The 21,781-nt window shown below is 35.7% G+C and overlaps 1 protein-coding gene and 1 long non-coding RNA gene across 4 annotated transcripts in view; one reads left to right on the top strand and one right to left on the bottom strand.

The window, feature by feature from the left end:
* LOC115441411 (AF4/FMR2 family member 3-like) overlaps positions 1-21,781 on the top strand; it is a 259,154-nt gene that overhangs the window by 5,337 nt on the left and 232,036 nt on the right. The gene's annotated exons all lie outside the window — the stretch shown is intronic.
* LOC119193840 lies at positions 13,593-14,610 on the bottom strand. Its single transcript, XR_005114080.1, has 2 exons — positions 14,512-14,610; positions 13,593-14,284 (listed from the first exon to the last, which is right to left on the bottom strand). It is a non-coding gene; the product is annotated as an uncharacterized LOC119193840 (long non-coding RNA).

Below are 21,781 nucleotides of genomic sequence, written 5' to 3'. Positions count from 1 at the left end.
AGTCATCGCGCACGACACCGACATAATTTTCCATCGAAGACGGATCTTACAATATCTTCTCTAGATTCAATCTTCCTTAAAACATGAAGTCTCATGGTGTTCGTTGTGTACGTTATTTATGGTTCAAATAATAATCCGCCCTGTATCCTGAGGCAGCACTTAAATGTATGTGTCATTAATAACTATTGCAGTGATTGCTTGCCAGTGTTTGTTTTTACGTGGGATTCCCACTTCAACGGTATACTATCCCGGTATGAATGGCCATTTGTATTAATCCAGAATATTGTCGAACTCTGTACCATATTTCTACCACATCCATGTGATATTTCGATTAATAATTGGCTAACACACATTCAAAAACCTCTTTATAAAATATGTTTGTCGCTATTAAAATGACTTTCCAAAAACCCAATGTTCAAAATCACGTAGCTACATAACATAATTATTTGGGACATGCAACTTGCCTTGACCCCTACCGTATCAGTGTGTCAAGGGCCAACTATTTACTTAAGGGTACTCGACTGACCCGTTTGCAACATGCAAATCGGATCATCACGTCCCCTTCAATCCAGACCAGTTTAAAATGAATGACTTTTTGTGTTTGTTTCGGAAGTGATCAGGTTTTTCCTTCAGTCCCGCTGTCATACCTGTATGAGATACGTATGTTATAAGTCAACTGAGTTATTATGGATGTGTTTATATAGTTTTTAGGTGTCGTCATATGTTTAATGTAAATAAGATATCACAATGAAAATATAATAGTGTACATTTTGTTTATGTAAGCGCAATTAATGGTAATTGGAACAATTTCCAAGTAAAATAAATAAAGACGTTCAACACAACTCGTAACAGAATGCTCCTATACGACCTAGTACCAAAGCGTACGCGCACATAAATTGAAATAATGGCCGAACACTTAATTATTTTGTGAAAACTGTGTCAGCACTCTGCCTCGGCCATAAACAATGATTTAAAACTATATCGTAAGCTCTATACTAACGTTTCGCTGTCGATAGTCAATAATGGCGGTGCAATTAAACGGCGGCTGTGCGCACGCGTTGCCTGTAACAAGCTAGTTGTACGATGTTTTACGATAGCTGTACAGTCTAATTCACTCAGTATTAAAAACGTTGTAAATTTAACACAACTTTAATTAGAACTTCGCACTGCGTGCAACGGCTACAAATCAATGAGCCCCCTCCGTCTGAATGCGCGAGATTTCATTAAACAATCCGAACGTTGTTGATGGAATGTGAGCCACTTTTATCGCCGTTGGTTTACCTCGGTTAATCTTGTTCGAACATTCATTTTTCACAACTGGTTATCATATTTTTGTGGTATTTTTTTATAAGTACGCAGTATAGCTGTTTGATGCAGTTATTTTTACTTCCTGGCGATAATGGCTATATTAAAGTTAAATAAACTTACAAAAGTATTTTCAATATGTTTTAATATGTACCTAATAAAATATACCTACATTTTACATGTCATGAAAAATTTTCAAAAGATCATAAATAAGAAAATTACAAATTGCCATTTTAAGCATTCGACGATACGATATATGAATTAATCACATATTTATCTTCTCAAACGTATAATAACTTGATTACGACTTTATCAATGTATATTTAATCATTAATATTGATAAATGTATCGGGTATTATCTAATGGATTCAAGCACGTAGGTCGCAATTGAAAAATTCTCGAGTCCTTGTGACATGACGCGTGCGGTCACGGTTCTTAGTACACATTGTATTAATTACTTATACTATGTTACATTACACGGTGTAGACTGGCACTAGTTGTATTCACATGTATCTTAGTACAGCTGAGGGAATAGGTGCGAGTTTCGTGGAAAACACTTACATTTTGCGAATGGAAATTATACCCAAATGCAACCACGATTAATATTTTTTTTTTTCGTATAGATATTTTGGGCGTCGAATTCAAGACTCCACTGTTCTTGACATACAGACACCACGCCAAGATGAGAAGGGTTAGAATCTAACCCTTAGATCTAACATTAGATATTCGCTATCTCACAACGCTTAATAAGCGTACACACATAAGGTCCGTTTTCTCGCACACAAATTACACTAACTCACATCGAAAGTACTTATCCTCGTTAAAATGTATATTATACGTCGTAAACCTCTTAGTTAAATACATGTACGTGAAGTAAGTGGCCATAGACAATAAGGGAAATCAGTGCGCGGTTACGTAAGACTAACGGGCCGGTAGTGCCGCGGACCACCCGGCAATGTTTGTTTTTGTTACTATCTTCGACGATCCACGTTAAAAGAGTCTCCCCACCCCCTGCATCCCCCACAATTACGGCCTCCGAGGGGTACATCGATCATCCGCTTAGTTCCAATAAAAGCTGGTCGTTGCAACTGACACTTCAAAATGATCCTCTTCGGCGGAAGCCTACGGGGTTGTTTTATTTTTTTATTAGTTCAAATCGAAGTTTCGAGTGTTTGTCCCGTGCTCCCACTAGAAGTGAGGGCAATGACTTGAATGGACTTAGCAGTTTACGTTTTCGTTTGATCTTTGTGAAAAGTAAATACGTTCACTTGGTTATTTGCTTTTGTCATACCGATAATAACTGCCTCCCGTTTATATATAAACATGTAAGTTTATACTTTTGAAGTGAACAATGTGCCATTATGTTAAACACCGCATAAAATTTAGTTTTAAATTATGTTTGTCTTTTGGTGTCATAATTCTTGACAAAGGTAATATTTAGTTCATTCATTAATCTATTTTATTTGAACTTGTGGTTTTGTTTTGATATAAATGATATTGTTAGTTACCCTTTAGTTTAGGGCTTGCAATTAAATTTTGTTTAGTCTGATTTGAAGAACTATTTACATTCAGGGGAATTGTACTAAGACACAAACATTTGAACAAACATAAAACATGAGAATTTAAACAATTCAGCCACCAAAAAAGTACTCGTAAGTGTAAAACAAATGACACAAACTGTCGTCGCAAAAGAACTTAAGGATAACGACAGTGAATAAACAGCGAAGTTCCGACGGAATTACTGTAACAGTTCATTGAAGTTTGGCGCGAATGTTCCCGAAATCCGCGAATAATTGCAATAAATAGCGAACGTGGAGCGAAGATCTTGTCTCTAATTCTGTTGGCATCACGCCCAAACCAACGGCACGTTAATGCAAAACGGTTATAAACCGACTCGATCAAATCTTTAATGTTTACAAAAAAATCCATCTATAAGAGATAGCTCTGCCTCTTTCATTTCCGGATCAACGGCGGATGTTTCGCTCCACCGTTTGTATCGCTATGTTTTAGGTTTTCTCCGAGCTCACAAATTGTCGTTAACCAACAAGCCGATAGGAAACTTGTTTACTGTATTCCTCCCCACGGTCATTTGATTTAGCTCGGAAACTGCAAAAACTAAAATGGTTTTGGCTTGCGCCAGAGATAAGATGTTGCTTGGTAAGAGGTTTAATTCAAATGTTTATTTCTATTTAATGGTTTCCAAGATTATCCTATAACTATACTTACTTAATATAGTGAACATCTACCGTCTTCCATGTGTAAATGAGAGCTTGTTGATGCCTTTCGTATGGTAAGCGAGATATCCGGAAGCCAAAACATCCTTCCCAAGAAATGTACTTCTATTCTTTAAGGCGTCAGCCTGAAATTGTCAAGTGCATTTATGTTTCTTTTGAACTTATGAAGATCGTTTAGGATCAGTGATCAAATCTTCCTCTGGCTCGTTTGCCGAACTATGCCTTAAAAAACCTTTCAACTCTTATTTATTTAGGTGTGGATTAACGTCACTTTCTTTTTGTTTTCCTAATACCAAATAAATGAATAAATTATTTGTGGCTACTAAATTCCTTTGATTATTCTTTATCGTTTTACAATAAGGCCTAAAATTCTATACCATTCACTGAATATTTCATGTAATTAATTACTATTATAGCAATATACAAAGTCGTAGGACTCACGTTAATTGTTTTGTCATGACATTATTAACCTAATATAATGGTATACTAGGTTAATAATGCCATGACTTAACAATGACGTATGCATTGAAGTACTAAGTAACGTAGTACAGCTGAGACAGAAATGACAATGTTCCAGTGTCACACATTGCGGTTGCAACTGCATTAGGCCGTGTAATATGCTTAGTGTTAAAGGTAGTGATGATTAATTGTTAAATAGGCCATTAATAAGGTTGCTTTTTGCTTTTAAAACCCACTGTATGAAAAAGCAGTCTTTCCACATGAAAAAACACTCAACTCTAACACAACTTTGCCGTTCTTTTGTTTCACCATGACAAATGTAATGTTATCATCACACTATCCAATTATAGCATAGCCGAGTGCCTTAGCCATTGTCAATCCCCTTGTAATTGCCCCCAGAGGGAACGAGGCACGTAAACAGATTGCATCGGATATGTCAACGAACGCGACGCGTCACTCATTACTTACCTTTAATTAGGCGCTTTTAACCATCCACAACTAATAATAGAAATGTGGCGGGAAGAAGGGGGTCTAGCTGATCCCGATCCATCGACTATCCTTCCTGTAAGAGTTTTGTAACCCTCCCGGCAACTGCCTCGACCTTCTTGTTAAAGTCTTCGCTTCCCTTTAAAGTTTAGGTAGTTTAGTTCATTTAGCGGTCGGAACATTTGGACGGATTTAAATTTATAAAGGATAATAATCGTTTTGTCTTTGTGTTAGTAGGGAGTTGATGGGAATTGAAAGGTATCCTCGGGTATTGTAATTAATTTAATCAAATTTACAGTTATATTGTCATTATAAATAGAGGATGAATGCGGTTTCAATTTTAAGTTTAGCAAATTTATACAAATGGAAAAAAAAATTATATAGAAATCCATGTTTAAAAAATTTAAAATCATGTTCGCATTTCCCTTTAAACTTTTAACTTGAAATTGTTATTATGCTTCAATTAATCATAGTTCACATTTTGTAAAATCCCTGAGTGAATTGACATTTTAATCCGTTAATCCGTATCGGTATGATCGAGTGATGCACGACCATTCAACTGCTATATTTAATTTAATTATCGTAACTTCCGTGCTTAAATAATAACGACTCGAATGTCATCGTATTTATTTTGTTCAGTATGGTTCACTTAGCCTGGTCACTTAGTAGTTCGCTTGGTTTTATTCTTGTAAACTAGTCTTCGAAGTTATTAATTTCTTTTTATGTATAATTTTACATACCGCGACATTTATGCAACTAATGAAAATATATATTCCTTCCCACATTATAACAAAAAATAAGCGCCTCAAAATAAACTAAATGTATTTTTTCTCAACCACAACTTTCAATTTATCGTCAATTCGCTATAAATACCGCAGTGTGTAACCGATAAGTTAACCGTTTAACATAACTTATAAGTTAGTGTTATTTTTAGCTCTGTAAGTCGGCAGCCGGCCGCTGTTTGTACAGGACTCGGTTATTATCGAACCGTCGTTATGCCTATGTTATAGAAATCTTGCTTATTTATAGCGCTCCGGTAAATAGGCCAATATGTTTACACGTCGCTAAAATAATAAACGTATTATGTTTAATTATTTGATTTAGGATGAGTGGGTTGTGTCTTTGACTTGTTTTCGGTGTTAATCTCTTTAATGGATAATTGTTATTTTCTGTGAACGATTTATTAGGGTTCTTATAAGTCTTATTATAGCGTATAGTGTAACTACTTTATGAAAATATTATCTCAAAAAGGACTGAAATTAGAAGAAAATTAAAAATGAAAATCCTGTTTAGGTCACGCGTGTTTGGTTAAACAATCACCGTGCTAAAGAGAAAATGCTACCAAATAAAAGTACTCGTGTGACAATTTCCCGGGAAAAAATGAATTAAATAAATGTTTTAGGAATTGTTTTGATGGATCCACGTAGGCTATGAATAATTTATACCATTTCACCGAAGTGAAGACTCGGCGAGAAATAGTCTGTATGCAGGAAATTTTACAAACAATATCCCTGGACCGGCCGAAGTGAAAAATGGGTTTTTCTACTTAGTATCAGCCCCGAGTCTCGAATTTGTGTCCAAGACGACGATAGGATCGCTCCCTATCACATCATGGGACTAAATACAGGGCGGAACGTGGGTGCAGCAGTTGCGTCCCTGTCTTCCCGTTCGGAGATAATAGTCGTGCGTGTCTGTATATAAAAAAGAAAAGTGTCTGGCTATTGCACAAATAATTTTAAAATTGCCAACAAAATTAATCGGTAGTGTCCAAGGAAAATATGCAGGAAATTCTCCCTTATAAAAGCACATTTACTGCATTACATTAACACTCAAATTTAATATTATTTTATTAGTTATATTAATTAATTAAATAAAAGTATTACCAAAACAACTCTTACAATAAACCTAAAAAAGAAGTTGATTAATAAGCTTACTTAATGAATCGTTCTATAATTAATCGTAGGTACACTTCGTTAATAAGTTAACACTCGATCTAGTAGCACAGTAATCAGGTGCTCCCAGGCTATGCAACCACAATGAGAATACACTAATTCAGTGTCATGTAATTTTTTATCTTATAGCGTATTCAATAAGGATAAAGATAGTTAAAACGAAACAGAGAAAATTGAATAAGGTGTTAATTATACAGGAATACAAATATGATATTCCTTACATTTCCTTGTGTTTGTGTCTTAAGGTTGTCACTTGATCAAGATTCAATATAATTCTAATGGGTAAAAATGAAGCACAATAAATTCAAAATGTGTCTCTATTCCTGATCCAAAGAAATTGGACTTATAGTATACATTTTCATAAATTATCTTATGACTGATGCAACAATTTGATTTAGTTCTCACGTGTTAAATTATTCGCTCACATTTCCACCTGTACTACACTCTCCTCGAAAATACAATCATATTTCATTCGTTGTTTCTGTGCCTAAAAGATCACTTTAATAACCAACGATGAAATTAGTTACAAGTTGTAGTTGTCTCGTACGCAAGTAGTGTCTGGGTAGGCACCATCGTAATGTATTTTTCTACCACCAAGCAACAGTGTCTATGCACTGGTGTGCCGATTTTTATGACATTGTAGCCAGCGTAATTACTAGATATAATAAGACTCAACATCTTATGTTGCCTAGAGAAAGCGTGGATCATGCTGCATTATGTAATTCAACATTCTGTATGGTGTTGCTTATATTTATGGGCAGCCGTATCGCTTACCATCAGGCGAGCGACATGCTCGTCTCATCATTCAAATTCAACAAAAAAAGGAAGTTAACTAAAATTAATTAAACGCTCATAGTAACTGCTATATTTGGTCATACAAGCGATTTATAAATTCATCACTGGTCTTGGTAGGTGCAACATGTATTTATTTGTTACAATGGATGTATTAACATATAAGAATCAATATCCATTCATTACAATTGATCCGAGTCTTGTTCGAACCTCGAGACGGTCGAGCATATTTCCTGTTTCCTTTAATGGCTATTCAATTCATTTGTATTTATGTATAAACGTATAAACAAGTTTATACGTTTATACGTTATTTACGTGTATATTTATGTATAAACAAGTTTTGTAATAAGTGAAGTTCTCAAGAATTAATTAGACACCTGATGAGAATGAGAATCAGGTATTATTATATCGATTACGTAACGTTTGTAAATTTTAACGTTGGTAAATATATGTTAGGTTATAAATATTATTTTTTTCTAATGATAGGTCGCTTTGACATTGTGAACGTAAATCTTGAGCCACCATTATTCTTCACTTAATACGTTACATAGGAGTCTAGTGTGACTAACTTCAGTTATGTTTTTGATTTTGTACTGCAACTATAGGACAAACATAATATCTAAATAAATAGTTTTATCATTTGCGTAGAGAACAAAGGAGGGTTAGCGAAGAAACACAATTATCAGGTTTAGTAAACAAGGGTCACTCGTTCGGTGTTCGGCGACAACTTGTTGATGATTAGGGTTGTGCGGATCGGCTATTGCGGCCTCTAGGATTACGGTTACGGTCTGTGTATAACTGACGTCATATCGCTGAGCATCACAAACATATTTGGTATATGGTGTGATATTGGTTAGTTTTGTTTTTTATACGGAAATTTTCATCCATCTTTAACTATACCAATTTTTTATAAAGCCATGTGACAATTTTGGAATGGAATTGGGAATCCTAGTAAAATAACTCGTCACATTTACAATTTCGTTTATAAAGATATCCTATATTATTCCTTATTTCATATGACGTGGTAGGATATCAAGATCTGATTGCCTTTTCTAACGTAACAATTGCTGTGCAAGATATTCCCATCTAATAGGGAGATAAAAATCTCTTGGAATAAAAAGGAATTTATATAGACAAAGATGACGGCGCGGTTACAAAAGAGATTGCAAAGATTATGAAGAAAAACATATCTATCTAATACTATCATAATACTAAATTATGAAGATATTGCCATATTTTCTACCTTCATCAGAATGAGTTTTGGAAAGGATCACCTAGTTTTGCACACAAAGGCGCTTAACACATGACATGAGAAGGAATATTTGATTCCGATATGTCGTGCAATATGACTGCTTAATCCACTAATATACATCACTCAAGCATCAGCTAATTAACTTGCTCAAACCAATTGGTTTATTCAAGTTGTTTGTGGATATTCGTGATCAAACATCGTGTTTGCTCGTTTCGCTTTAATATAACATGTTCTTAGAAGTTGAATGCGTATATGTCAAGAGGAAATGATGATCAGTTGTCTTTGCGGTTTGTGAAGAACATATTATGCAGTCATAAGGGTCATAAGGGAACTAGACTTCTAGCATCTTATTTAATGTGTTAACGTAATATAAAATATCGATAGTTTGCTTATTATAATTAGATGTTTTGGATTCTTCACCTTTGTCGTATTCAAATTGCAATACCTACTCAAAATCATTAAATATGAATTAATGTCGAATAATTAAATGCGAACATAAAAATCTGACATCGCATTTTAATTTCTCTAACGCCTTGACATTAAGCAATTCATTACACTATTATAAATGAATCAATGCACACAATATTTACAATGTGCTTAGGTGTACACAATATGAAATCAAGAAACTTCGCGACCTTGCACGGCGCATTGCGACGTTATCTCGTTTCATACAAACGCACGCTGTTTACTTACGCTTTGGTTTTTATTATTTCACTTATAGATTGAATGAATTTACATATTTAATACGTTTTTTTTTCACGATAACTCGCGCAAGGCGGTTTGGTTTCGCTCAAGAATGGATCTGCGCATAATTATTTTGAAACAAGAAAACTTGAAATATGATATGTGTTTTCATTGTATGCTATTAAACGAAGTTTTTGAATCTAATAGTTTATTAATAAGTAACCTTTTGAATGTAATTTCATGATAATCTTAATTTTTGTTTTAATGACAATCTCAGACGAAATATCAGCAATAACTACTTTTATCCGGAATACTACAGGTTGTGATTTCTTTTGCTCTATTATATTATGAATTTGGTATCTGATCTGCCTCTGTGACATCCGTAGTAATGTCTAAAAGTGGGTTCTATTTGTGCATAACTATTGCGGAAGATGTCAGTCCTAGTGTATGCCAAATGTTATCATTGACCAAGAAAATTAACGGATATGAAAATAATCCTAAATCTACAAGGTTTTAACTGTTTAAGATGGATAACATTTTTAAGAATATTGAAATACTTCACGAGCACGTGTGCAATCCTATGCGTATAAACACCCGTTAAGATATTTTTAGGGAAAGTGAAGAATTTAGTATAGAACGCAAACGTGTATCGATACGGTGTCGCGCGGTGCCGGCCATTTTAACTGGGTCGCGATGAGGTGACTCCATACAACAGCATTACGGGTATAGTTGTCTCGTGTTATCCTCCTTTGGGCATTAGTGTTGTTTCTGTTTGTGATTTTATAGCGTAATCGGGTTTTGGATTTTATTGTATTGATTTCATCGGGCCCAAGACATATTAATGTTTCGAATTATTTTGATATTCGTTTTTGCTTCGAAATTTAGTTACAAAAGGGATTCAGCTACACAAAAGTATATAGAAATTGTAAATAGCTTTGTTTAATGACATTACAATATGATACGAGTTAATATTCTTTGGTATTATCTCGGTATGTCCGCAATATCGGCGTGTGGTACCGTAAGGAATCGGGGAAAGTAAATTCTTCAAATCCGTAGTCATCGGTGACGCTACTTACTTGGTAACAATGCGTATAACAATACGATAACGTTTATTATCCAAAATCAATACTAGTTTATAATCGGCAGTCACGTGAAATTTGTCGCGGTTCGGGTGAAGACGTTTGAGGTCGAGTTTTACATTATCCAGTGTTTTTAGTGCGGTTTTAGCATTAACCAGGCATTGCTTTTTAATATTGTTCTCCTTTTGTACCATCACGTCATACCACCCAACCAAGCAATTCTTATAGAGAATTGTCTATGATAGGCATTTTAGTAAAACAGTGAAGTAAGATCCAGGAATGTTTGAGTTGTCTTTAACTGGCAATGAGATATAACACGTTCTTAGATGTGAAATGATAATATCTTAACAATGAATCAATTATATATTGTATTGTATCGTGGAAATTTTCTAGATCACCAACATAGTGGAATTTTTTCGTTCATTTCGGATAAAATGTTTATATTCCACAGCATCTTTATTGAATATCGTTTGCCAGAAAGTAATATCAAAAGCTTTAGAGATTATGAAGCCTTTTGATACTGCTGCGGTGTTCTGTTTAAAGTTATAACGGTAACTAAAGATGAAATCATTTTTATTACGTACTAGAACTGTCCATATTGTTGTGAAGTGCGAAACTATTTGGATGTTAGGTAAAAAAAGAATTAAACAACATATATGACCAGGTTAGTTGTTGATACATGATGTTTTGATAATGGATTATTTAAATTTGTATTTTGTAGGACGTAGTGTTTAACAAAAGCCTGACTGCGGCTAATGGTCTTTGGACTCAATGACCTAAGATTTTCTCTTTTTAACATGCTAAAACAGTGTCCAAGAATCGAATCTATATCACATTTGACTAGAGTTTAGTCTTGCAAATAAATCTGTTGTACCGATCGTCGGTTTACGCGTAAGCATTTTTGTTTATCTCTTTCAATATATTTTCCGTTCCACAATATCTTATTGAATAAAATATCTTGCGGAGAAAGTTTAGCTGATCGAGAGATTAAATAACCTTCTCAACTGTACCTAGTTTTATAGAAAACGTAACGTTATTTAAATGTTCTTTACTATCAAAGAATAGCAGCTTTGATACAGAGATTAGATGCAAAACCTCGAGTTTATAGAAGGTATAGCATAAATTAAATTGAATTTTACATGAGAATTTAAAAATAGAACTTCTTAAGTGAACAATTGACTTGTATTTAACGTAACTATTAATGCATACCATTATGTAAAAAAACAAGATAACTTTATATGATGTATCTAACTTTATATACCTAGCGAGGGCTGCCCCTAGCCCGTCACCTTCGATTAATAAGGGCTGATTGATATTCTCAGGGTCTCTGGCTCAAGCTGTGCGCATTGTTGTTGTCGCTCCAAGCGTGTTTACATTGGCCCCGTTCGGCCTACTTACCTACATTGAAACACTTTTACTGATTCCGTGTAGTGTCTAGGTCCTAGCTCAGATCATGATTAGAGTTACGTTTGAAGGCTTTGATCTGCGTGTAGATTTAGCAGTTGTGTTAGTTTGTGCTTTTTATGTAGGGCTGTATGATTGAATTGCAATTTGTCTGTCTAGCATTCCTCGGTCTTCGTCATTTAATAAGCATGTTCTTTGAAGAATTTCATCCCTTTCTCTTTATAGCCTTCAATCCATGGTGAATCGTATTAGAAGGGACTTATTGAAAATCTAGCGTTACCCGACTATGTTTGATACCTAGGTTCTCCGGATTCTAAGCCCATATGTACTCTGCAAGTATATTAAGAAGCTGCTGTCTAATGAAATGTCATCTGGTGACCAAAATTACATCATATTTTGCTTTATTTAGCTCCACGAAATAACATTTTAACATATTCGAACCAAAAAGCCTACTTCTATATCGATTCGTACAATAATTAACATTGTAATTTGATTTCAAATTGGTTTTGGGATTGGTAAATGTCAAACCTAATTAGCGACAAGTATTATAATAAAATTCTATGTCATTTTCATTATAAGAAGTAGAAAACTGTTGTTGTGTATGTATGTACGAGTACAAACCGGCCTTTGTGTAATCCCATTTAAAATTCATTGCATACACGTTGTTTGATGTTTTATGTGGTTAGTTAGCGTGATGTACACGACAATATGACGTGACGCTCAACTTGCGAAATTATGTTTTAGGACCTTTAGGCTCGTTTCTGTTATATATTAGTTACGGCGGCAGATTTGCTTCGTCTCCCGATTTCAATACAAATATTATATGATTTATTAATGTTATTTTACGGCAATGCCATTAAAAGCCTCTGAGCTGTAAAAATTCGATGAAATAATACGTATACTCGTAAACTAATGTCATGGCATGACGAGCCGCTGGCGATCCCATACGTGTGTTATAATATGCATACACGCGCCAATATATACCCTATTACACCCCAATAGGTTTCTACATGCGCTTGTAAGCGCGTACCACACGAGCTTGCGAGCGCGTGTAGCGACATATTTCGAGTTCGGGTTGGCGCGCACGCCACGCGCTTTTTCGATATCGGCAAGCAACACGTGTCCGACGCAGATGTATTGATGTTTTAAAAAATCCCTCGTCCTTATTATTATGAATGAAAAAGATTTTTGAAAGAAGAAAACGCTGAACTTATTAGGATGAAATTTGTGGCATAAATGCTTTGGATTAATTAACATATCAATTACTTTTTATCATGAAAGACTGCATATACTCTAAAACAACTTATTAATCTCATAAAAATGTCAGATACCGAAAATATAATCAAACGCGGTAACAATATACTTAATTTAAAATAGAGTTAAGGATGACATACATTTTTAACGTATAACTATTGCGTCCGTAATATAATATATACAAATATTTTTCTAACTGCATTATTATAACTGATGGTTATAATTGTGGCATTAATAGCATTAATCAAGAGTCATAAAACAGGTATATGACACATAGATATAATAACCGTAATTTAATTATAATAAATAAGGTCAGAATTTAGCCTTTTAGCAAAATAATCTTAGGACAAGATATTGTGTTAATATTGTGTTCGACAAAATAAAATTATTTCCTCAAAATCTTTTAATAATAACGTTGTCTGCCATTACGTAGTGGCCCTTAAATAGATTACGTTAGGTTTGAAATTTAAAACAACATTTTGGTTTCAGGACAGTTGACTTTAGTTTCGATCACTTCGCCGTGATTTCATTTAAATAAAACGCCGGAAATTTGTGAAATAAGTAGTTGTTGATTAAAGCGAGTGCCGTGTAGGCCAGTGGTTCCTAACCTTTTCAATGTCACTACCCCTGTGAACAAGTATGGGAATTGAGTTTACCCCTAGCCAATTTAAAATAATTAAAACCACACAAATTCGAACGAAAATATGTTTATTATCTAACTAAATTCTAAGAAATTGCACGTTTAGGTAACTAGTCAAGTAAAGTAATATGTAAATCTTGGAGTTAACTAGTGTGAAGGTTGAAATTGCTTTGCATTCGCAAGTTTGACAATATTAGGTTCGGTTTCACTCAACGCGCATCTCATGTCATGCTCAACATTCAGACGGTTTCTGGCTTTTGTTTTAATGTAACAAGAGTTGAGAAACCAGTTTCACATCTGTAAGTTGTAGCAAATGGAATCAACATTTTTAAAGCTCTGTCAGCTATAATGGGATATTCTGCAGCTGCTTTTCGCCAAAATGTGCTTAGTTTATCATTTTGAAAATCAACTTTCAATGAGTTATTCTCACGCAGCCCGAGAAACTCTACTTTCGCTGACACATCTTCGTCCTTGAAAATATCGACGCAAGTAGAAAATGGTCTTAAAATCCAGGAGTAGGACTCACGACTGTCCATGTTCGGAAAATATTGCTGCAGTGAGTCTATCACGGCAGTTAAATGTTGAACCACGGAATTTTCAAACGTGATTTTCTCTTGTTTATATTTATTGTATGTATTATTATTTGCTAATTGCTCACTTAGCTGTGTAAACATTGACACATCACCAGCTTGAACTCTGCGTTGGTAAAGTTCCAATTTGCGCAAAAAACTTGCGATTTTATCCTGCAACGTCAAAATATTCGTTTCATTTCCTTGCAGTGAAATATTGAGACTATTAATTTCAGTGAAAAAATCAGCAAGGTACGCCATTTTAGAATAAATGTTTGGTCTTTAATTTTTGCATAATATTCTTTTTCTTTTTGTGTTCTCTGGTTTTCAAAAAACAATCCAATTTCTTCTCGTAATTCGTAAACCCTACTTAGAACTTTGCCTCTTGATAACCAACGTACCTCTGTATGGTACAAAAGAGCATTAAATGTAGCACCAACTTCATCGCACAAAACTTTGAATAATCTTGAGTTAGTGGCGCTGCCTCGAATATGATTAACAATTTTACTATGTCACTCAACGTGTTTAGCAAATCTGGTGGAAGCGTTTTCACAGCCAAAGCGTAACGGTGTATCAAGCAATGATAGCCGAAAACTTGAGGAGCAACTTGCTTCACGAGTGCCTGAAAACCAGAACGGATGCCCATCATGGAAGGCGCCCCGTCTGTACAAGTACCAATCAGCTTTAACCAGTCTAGGCCATTTTCCTCTATAAACTCTTTTAGCGTTTGAAATACGTCTTCGCCGCGAGTAGTAGTAGGCAAAGACTTGCAGAACAAATATTCCTCCTTTACATCATCATCTTTAATGTATCGTGTAAACACCAATAATTGTGAACACGAAGCAACATCTGTGGACTCGTCCAACTGCAGCGCAAACATAGGACTATCCTTTATTTCAGAAATAACGGTTGCTAGAATATCGGCACTCATTTCACATATGCGACTTTGAATAGTAGTGTTTGAGAGTGAGATTTGTTTAATCTTAGCTACATGTTGCTCACCAATAACAAGTGCTACTGCATCTAACAAGCAAGGTTTGATGAGGTCCTCTCCTATAGTGTGTGGTTTTTATTACGTGCGATGCGATAAGCAATTTTGTATGAAGCTTGAAGGCATGATTCATTTGCTTTCTGTATATTGCCTGTAGAATCCATGCGGGAAGACTTCAGAATCCTCTCCTTTTCTTAAAAAAATCTATATTTTTATCTGCGAACTCCTTGTGAACTTTAGCAAAATGTTCTTTTAATTTGCTCGGTTTCATGCTTTCTGGATTAAGCACTTTATTACATAAAACACACTGAGGCTTTTCTATATTTTTGTCTACGATGCTTGTGAAACCCCATTGTAGAAATGCTTCTTTATAAGTGCGCTTTTTGCCAGATGAAGTAGAAGCCATGTCAAAAACACCTGTAGGTACCTAAAACAAAAATCAACTAATACATACCTACGTAAACAAATCACTCGTGACAATATTAACGTGACGATATTAACAAACACTGCTTACCTTTGAATTTAAACAATTCAAAAATACGATTTCTGCAATGCGCGGCGGAACAAATAAAATGCGTGTTCTTCCTAAGCTTAGGTAAACAAAATGAACATCGCCGCCTGTCCGGCCCGCCGCTAGTCATGCTTCACCCCTCCCACACCGCAGCTCACCCGCCGCCGTCGCCATCAGCCGCGCGCATGAGAGCGCCGTGCTACCGTTTACCGTACTATTATTTTGTTTATTGCTATTTTAATACTATTTCGTGCCATCCCGTGTTACCCCCTTAGAATCTCCGTTTTACCCCTGCGGGGGTAATTACCCCCAGGTTAGGAACCACTGGTGTAGGCGATCTGTTAGTGAGCGTAGAGATAAAATGTTGATAAGATGATAGGCAATGGTGCCGGTATCGGGCAACGTGCCGGCCGTCATCCATCACACCGAGGCTACTCATCGCAATAATTGATAATAAATCACCATTTACTTTGCGAAATATTTTTTAAGTTATTGAGCGCCTTAAGCGCCTTTTTATCATCGCGTAGCAGAAATGAGCTTACCAATATACGTCAATGTAAAGCGTCGTCAACTGTGTATAGTCAAGAACCAATTTTTTTGTTTTAAGAGCGTTTACGCATCCGCGCGTCGTATGTCTCAAAAACAGCACTTTTCGAAGGAGATAATATCCATCAAAACATTATTTTAAAAACATATGAATTAGTAATTGTTATAGAAAATTTTGTTGTCTAAAAAGTTAGTAGAGAAAATTTTTAGATTTATTGAGTATTTGTAAATTGTTTAATGATTACTGAACAGAGGTTTTCAAATTTGCGCTTCGAACGTCTATTTCGAAGCTCAAAATATCTTAAACCACTAAGGAACATAACAATATGTTATTTTTATCTAACTAAGAAGATCCTGAAGAAAAAGTTAGTAGAGAAAAAATATCTTTTTATGTTTAATTCATGAGAAATAAAAATTCAAAGAATTCGAAAATTTCAGAAATGTTGGTCATTTAAATGATTTTTTATCACTATACCTTACTTAATTGAATATAATATTGGATTACTATAATAGAAGAACATCTCCTTAAAAACCTACAATTTAAAAATTCTACAAAATTAGTTCTGTTATTTTTCTATAAATATTTTAAATACCACTATAAAACGCAACGCGCAAATCGTTTCAAATTAGTCCGCCTTGAGGCTTTCTAGAGAGAACGTGTATACAGTGATTGTCACATCTTAGTACTTTAGTAAGTAAAATATTTTTTTCTTTAATGATTGACAATAATTTTAGTAGTTACTATAAATTATTATTATATTATTATGTTTCAGACACAATGGGAAGTAAAGCTATTTCTAGGCAAGAACAGGAAACGTAACAACGCTGAAACTTCGGCTAAAGCAAAAGCTAAAAGATTGATGTACTAATGTTATAACATGCGTCTGTAGTTATGGTTGTTGCTTTTTTTACTCATTAAACATTTGAGCATAGTTACTCGAAGGAAAAAAATGGAACCTTAAGCTAAAACAATTAGCCCATTGAAATGTTACATGAGCTTTGTATTTTTAGAGGACCCAATTTTATTTTTTAGAACATGTGTGGGGGTCAATAGAACCTTAATCTCAAGTTTGTGAGGTCGCCCCCCTTGTCCCCTGGCCGCTACCATGGAAAAAGGGGTGAAAACACTTTTTTCGCGATATCTCGGAAACTATGCGTCTTACATAAATTTTGTAAAGTCATAATTTGTAGGAAATTGTTTTGCCTACAAATATGTTTATATAACTTTTTGCCCTAAATTAAAAATTAAAGAAGTTATAAGCAAAAATGTGAGAAGATGTTTATAAAAGTTTTCTTTTTTGCTCTATAACTTTTTATTTTACATTTTACAAAAAAATTACCTCAAACTAACTTGTAAATGATCTTTTGAGGAAAATTGTTCCCTATATTTTAAATCGCGAGGCGATGAATTCTTATATATTTAATAATAGAATTCTTCATTTATCATAAATTCATAAATCATAAGTTACATTCCAATTAGATAATTAAAGCGAAAAGATCAAAATTGGTTGGTCTGACTATAAAGATAGCCGACGCGCTAACTCTACGCACACAGCTACGCAACGGCTCTGTGTGTGTGAATTTTGCGAAGAATTACCTATAGTTGACTTCACGCGCGGCACGTAAACGCTCTTAATTGATAAACAAAACGATCAGTCGGTATCATAATTAACGCTAGGACTGGCTATGAGAATATTATGAAGGGATTTTGATTGCTAGTTGGATCCCTGGCATAAGATATTTCTTACCTGTCTAGATTGCATTCATAATGGTCAATAAATCAAACTTAGCGAATTGAAAGTGTAATTGTTACAACTTAACTTTTGAGTACACAAGACGGTTGTAGTGTGAAAGGTTAATCGAGCTAAGTATTAGATAACACATGAGACGGCAACCATTTCCTGACAGATCGGCCAATTTGGTGAGGTTTTCCCACACGGCCAAGCCAACAACGTACCCACGGACATCAGCATCGTCGACGGATCTTAAGAAACGCTGTTTCCTTTCAGCTTAGTCACGTGCCAAGGTTTCGTCCTACCTCCCCAGTAACGGTCCAAACCGCCCGCGTCGTCTGCGAGCTTTACGACGCCCTTGACCTGAATAAACTCATTTTTATTCTCATCACAATGCCTAAAGCCGTTTTTCCATCTGTTTATGATATTCTTGAAGCCATTTGTGATATAGGTATTAAAATCATAGCATAACACCTGACCCGGCCCATAATATTTAAACCCCCCTCCGGCTAACTGCGACGGTACATCAAAAGTGGCTACGTGGCAACAGTAGCGTGTTAAGATGTCTTACCTTAATATATGTGGTGATGATGAGATGAAGTTTTTTCTATGGACCCTGGTGGTAAAACCATAGAATTTCTTTCTCTATCATTGATGTTATTTTTAACCAACAAAGACACGATTTAATAAATCTCATTTTAGTACATATACGTCACTCTAGCACAATGATCGCACACCGCTGCAAGTAACTAAACCAGCAGCGAACCCCTTGCAATTCTAATGCCTAACTAATACATATAATATAGCTGTTAATACTTCACGCTCAATATATTGTAGGCCGGTCGGAAATAAATTTATTCCATCAGTCGTCGCGTCTGATTTATCGCTTGAAACTTAAATTAATAGTTTGAGGAAGTCGTCAACGGCAGGGGCTGGCCCAACACGCGCGATTACACTGTGACAGCGTCTTAAAATAACTGCTCAAGTGTTTTTGTCCCGGCCCGACTAATCACTCACAATACAGAATGTGTGTTCAGTTTATTTCAAGGATAACGCAAAGTTAAAGAATCGTATCGGTTTCAAGAACTATATGTACTCAAATCTGGACATATTAGAGCTCCTCCCTCCTCACTTCACGGAGCCATGACAAGATATTCTATAAAACAAGTCAATAGCAGCGCAATATAAACTACATTTGCAGCGAATAATATATTGATTATATTATGCACTCAGTATACCGAATATACTGCACCCTTTCTTCCCGAATAGCAGAATATTCGGGAAAAGCAGTCGGTCGGAACGTGAAGGAATAAAGTGACAGAAAAACTTCTAACAACGTGTTACTTTTTTGTTCAAACCTAGTAAATTAATGCTTGAAGATCCAGAAAAATATCCTCTTTATGCTCCACAATCGACACACTTTTAATTTGTAATTACGATCATTTACTTACTTACGAAAATACTTTACAAGAAAAATGTGATTTATTAGACACTAATCAATGTCCTTGTTTTACCAATAATCTGAGTACAATAAAAAGTGTTCGGTATTCGGCCGAATAGGATAAAAGTAGCTGCATAGGCGAAATACTGAATATTTGTGCCAAGTCTAATATTAATAGGTACATTGGGTAGATCCAAGAAATCTCCATGATGGCGCTTCTTTACACCTCGAAATAAGTAAAGATGGTTTAGTAAACTTGGCTACAACCACACGGCCAGAATGTGTCACAGCGTAGTGCGACTGTTTTTATGAATGGACGGAGTTTTTAAACGCCATGTCTGTTTACAGTACAGTAAATTGACTTCTTTATTATTAATGGGAGCGTCGAGTTAAAAGGATGTGTCCTTAAGCATGTCGCAGATATAGCGATGTTACCAGATTTGTTCTTCGCTGGCTTTAACGTGTGGCATTATGATCAAGTTTATTACGTTCTTTTTAATGCTGAAGGTTTCGCAATGTTTATGATTTATTCTGCGCTTTCGTCTCCCTGACATTTGCTTATATCTAGGACTGTCCTTCATCCAGTACCTACCCATTGCTCCCACGTCATTCGGTGGCCCTGTCTGACTTGCCCACGAAACTTACCTCGGCACCTAGAACTTCAAAGGACACTACTTATAACGAAAGTTGTTATGCATCCTCCGAGCGGCAAAAGACGTGACGTAACTAATTTCAGTGAAAGTTATAGATGCCCTTGATAAGAATTTATATTCAATGCTTTCACTTCACTTTTCTAAGGTCACAAGGAATTCCTTGAAAATTTTCTTTGACGAGAATCTGTATTGTATTATTTGAAAGAGTGTTTAAAGCAATCAAGTGTGTAAAGTTGTGACGATGCGAAAACGTCCGTTGTCGAATAGTTTTGCGGGGAGAGTGAAAGGTCGTTCGGACGGTCTGTCTGTACATGATGTGTTAAAGGAGTTGCCAACCAACACTCAATAATCTATAAATAAATTGTATAATTATATTATTTCTTTTTTTACGAATTTGCAGGTTGATTTCAATTGAATAATCCTTTTTTTTTTTTTTTTTTTTTTTTTTTTTTTTTTGTTTCGCGGAGAAAGTCCCTTATTACTACCGCCCAGCCTTCGTGGGGGGCGACTGAGCGGTTATGCTGGGGTAACCGTGCCTTACGGCCCGGCGTTGAGCCGCCCGGATTTGATGACGACCTTCGGGCGACCGCCGGGCCGAGTCCCTAACCCAAGTACAACTAACCTATGCACGGCCTACCAGCTAAAACTCCGCGGTGGCCCTCTTCGGCGCATTAGGGACGGCTGCGGGCTTCCTCTGACGGAAGTGTCTAAGTATTCGTCCGCAGCCGCCCCTGCGCGGTGCCGCCTTGCGGCCCGTCTCCTATGGGGGGGGGGGGCTCAGAAGCCCCCACGCACCGAAGGACGCCCTCGGCATCTACGGCAGCATGAGGCCAACTACACACCTGCCGTCCATCCCGGGGGTCAACCGAAAAATGTGCAAGGATGCACAAAAATGCACTAGGGCGGACAGCCCCCTGCTGCCCGCCGACGACCCCCTTCGTGGCCCCTATTAGTCGCCTCTTACGACAGGCAGGGGATACCGTGGTGGAATTCTTCAAACGCCCCCATTCCACAGGGCGGAATTGAATAATCCTGCATGGTTGAAATGCGACAATTCTCGGAATGTGAAAAACATAAATTGTTGCATTCGTTTTTATTGACTTTAATGAAATTAGGTATTTATCTTTCTGGCTGATACTAAACTATATTGATCTTTGTCCTTTTTTTATTTATAAAATAAATAAACTAACAGTTTTTTATTGTTTTTGGTTGAATTCATTAAAATCTTTAGTTTTTATCTTATTCTTTACCATCCATAGAAATGTAAAGCTTCTTCCGAGCTTTACTAATTCTAATTTTGGAATAATGTCTTTTCGAAACACCAACGAAACAAGACCGAAATGAATTAGGTGAACAATAGTCCTTAGTTTTAATAACTATCCTTGAAACTGACAAGTTGTATTTCTAGTTCCTCTAATTTTTTACCATACTCAAATACGATGTTTTTAATTTGCATGTGTAATTTGTTTAAAATTTACCTTTTTGGCAAATTTCGGTCATAAATATAAAATACGCAAACGTGTGTTGGCCAAAAAAACTTGTTTACATCATTTTCAAGTCGCTTTGTTTTATGTAAATGTCGCATTTGTTCACGTGTATATACGGAATGGATTATAAGATGTAAAAGAATGGAAGTAATAATTCTAAGACGAACATCTTGTTTTAATAATATAAAGAAATAAAGATCTTGCATGTTGGTAAGTTAAAAGAGGAGTTGAATCCAGTGTAATATTTAACACAACACCTGGCAACACCTATCACCCTGCAATTTGATATAGACCCAAACCTAACCAAAT

The sequence above is a fragment of the Manduca sexta genome, chromosome 7 (genome assembly GCF_014839805.1).
Source record: "Manduca sexta isolate Smith_Timp_Sample1 chromosome 7, JHU_Msex_v1.0, whole genome shotgun sequence".
Classification (NCBI taxonomy): domain Eukaryota; kingdom Metazoa; phylum Arthropoda; class Insecta; order Lepidoptera; family Sphingidae; genus Manduca; species Manduca sexta.
The sequence above is the reverse complement of the archived record's forward strand: the minus strand, read 5'-3'. Positions and strand labels throughout refer to the sequence as shown.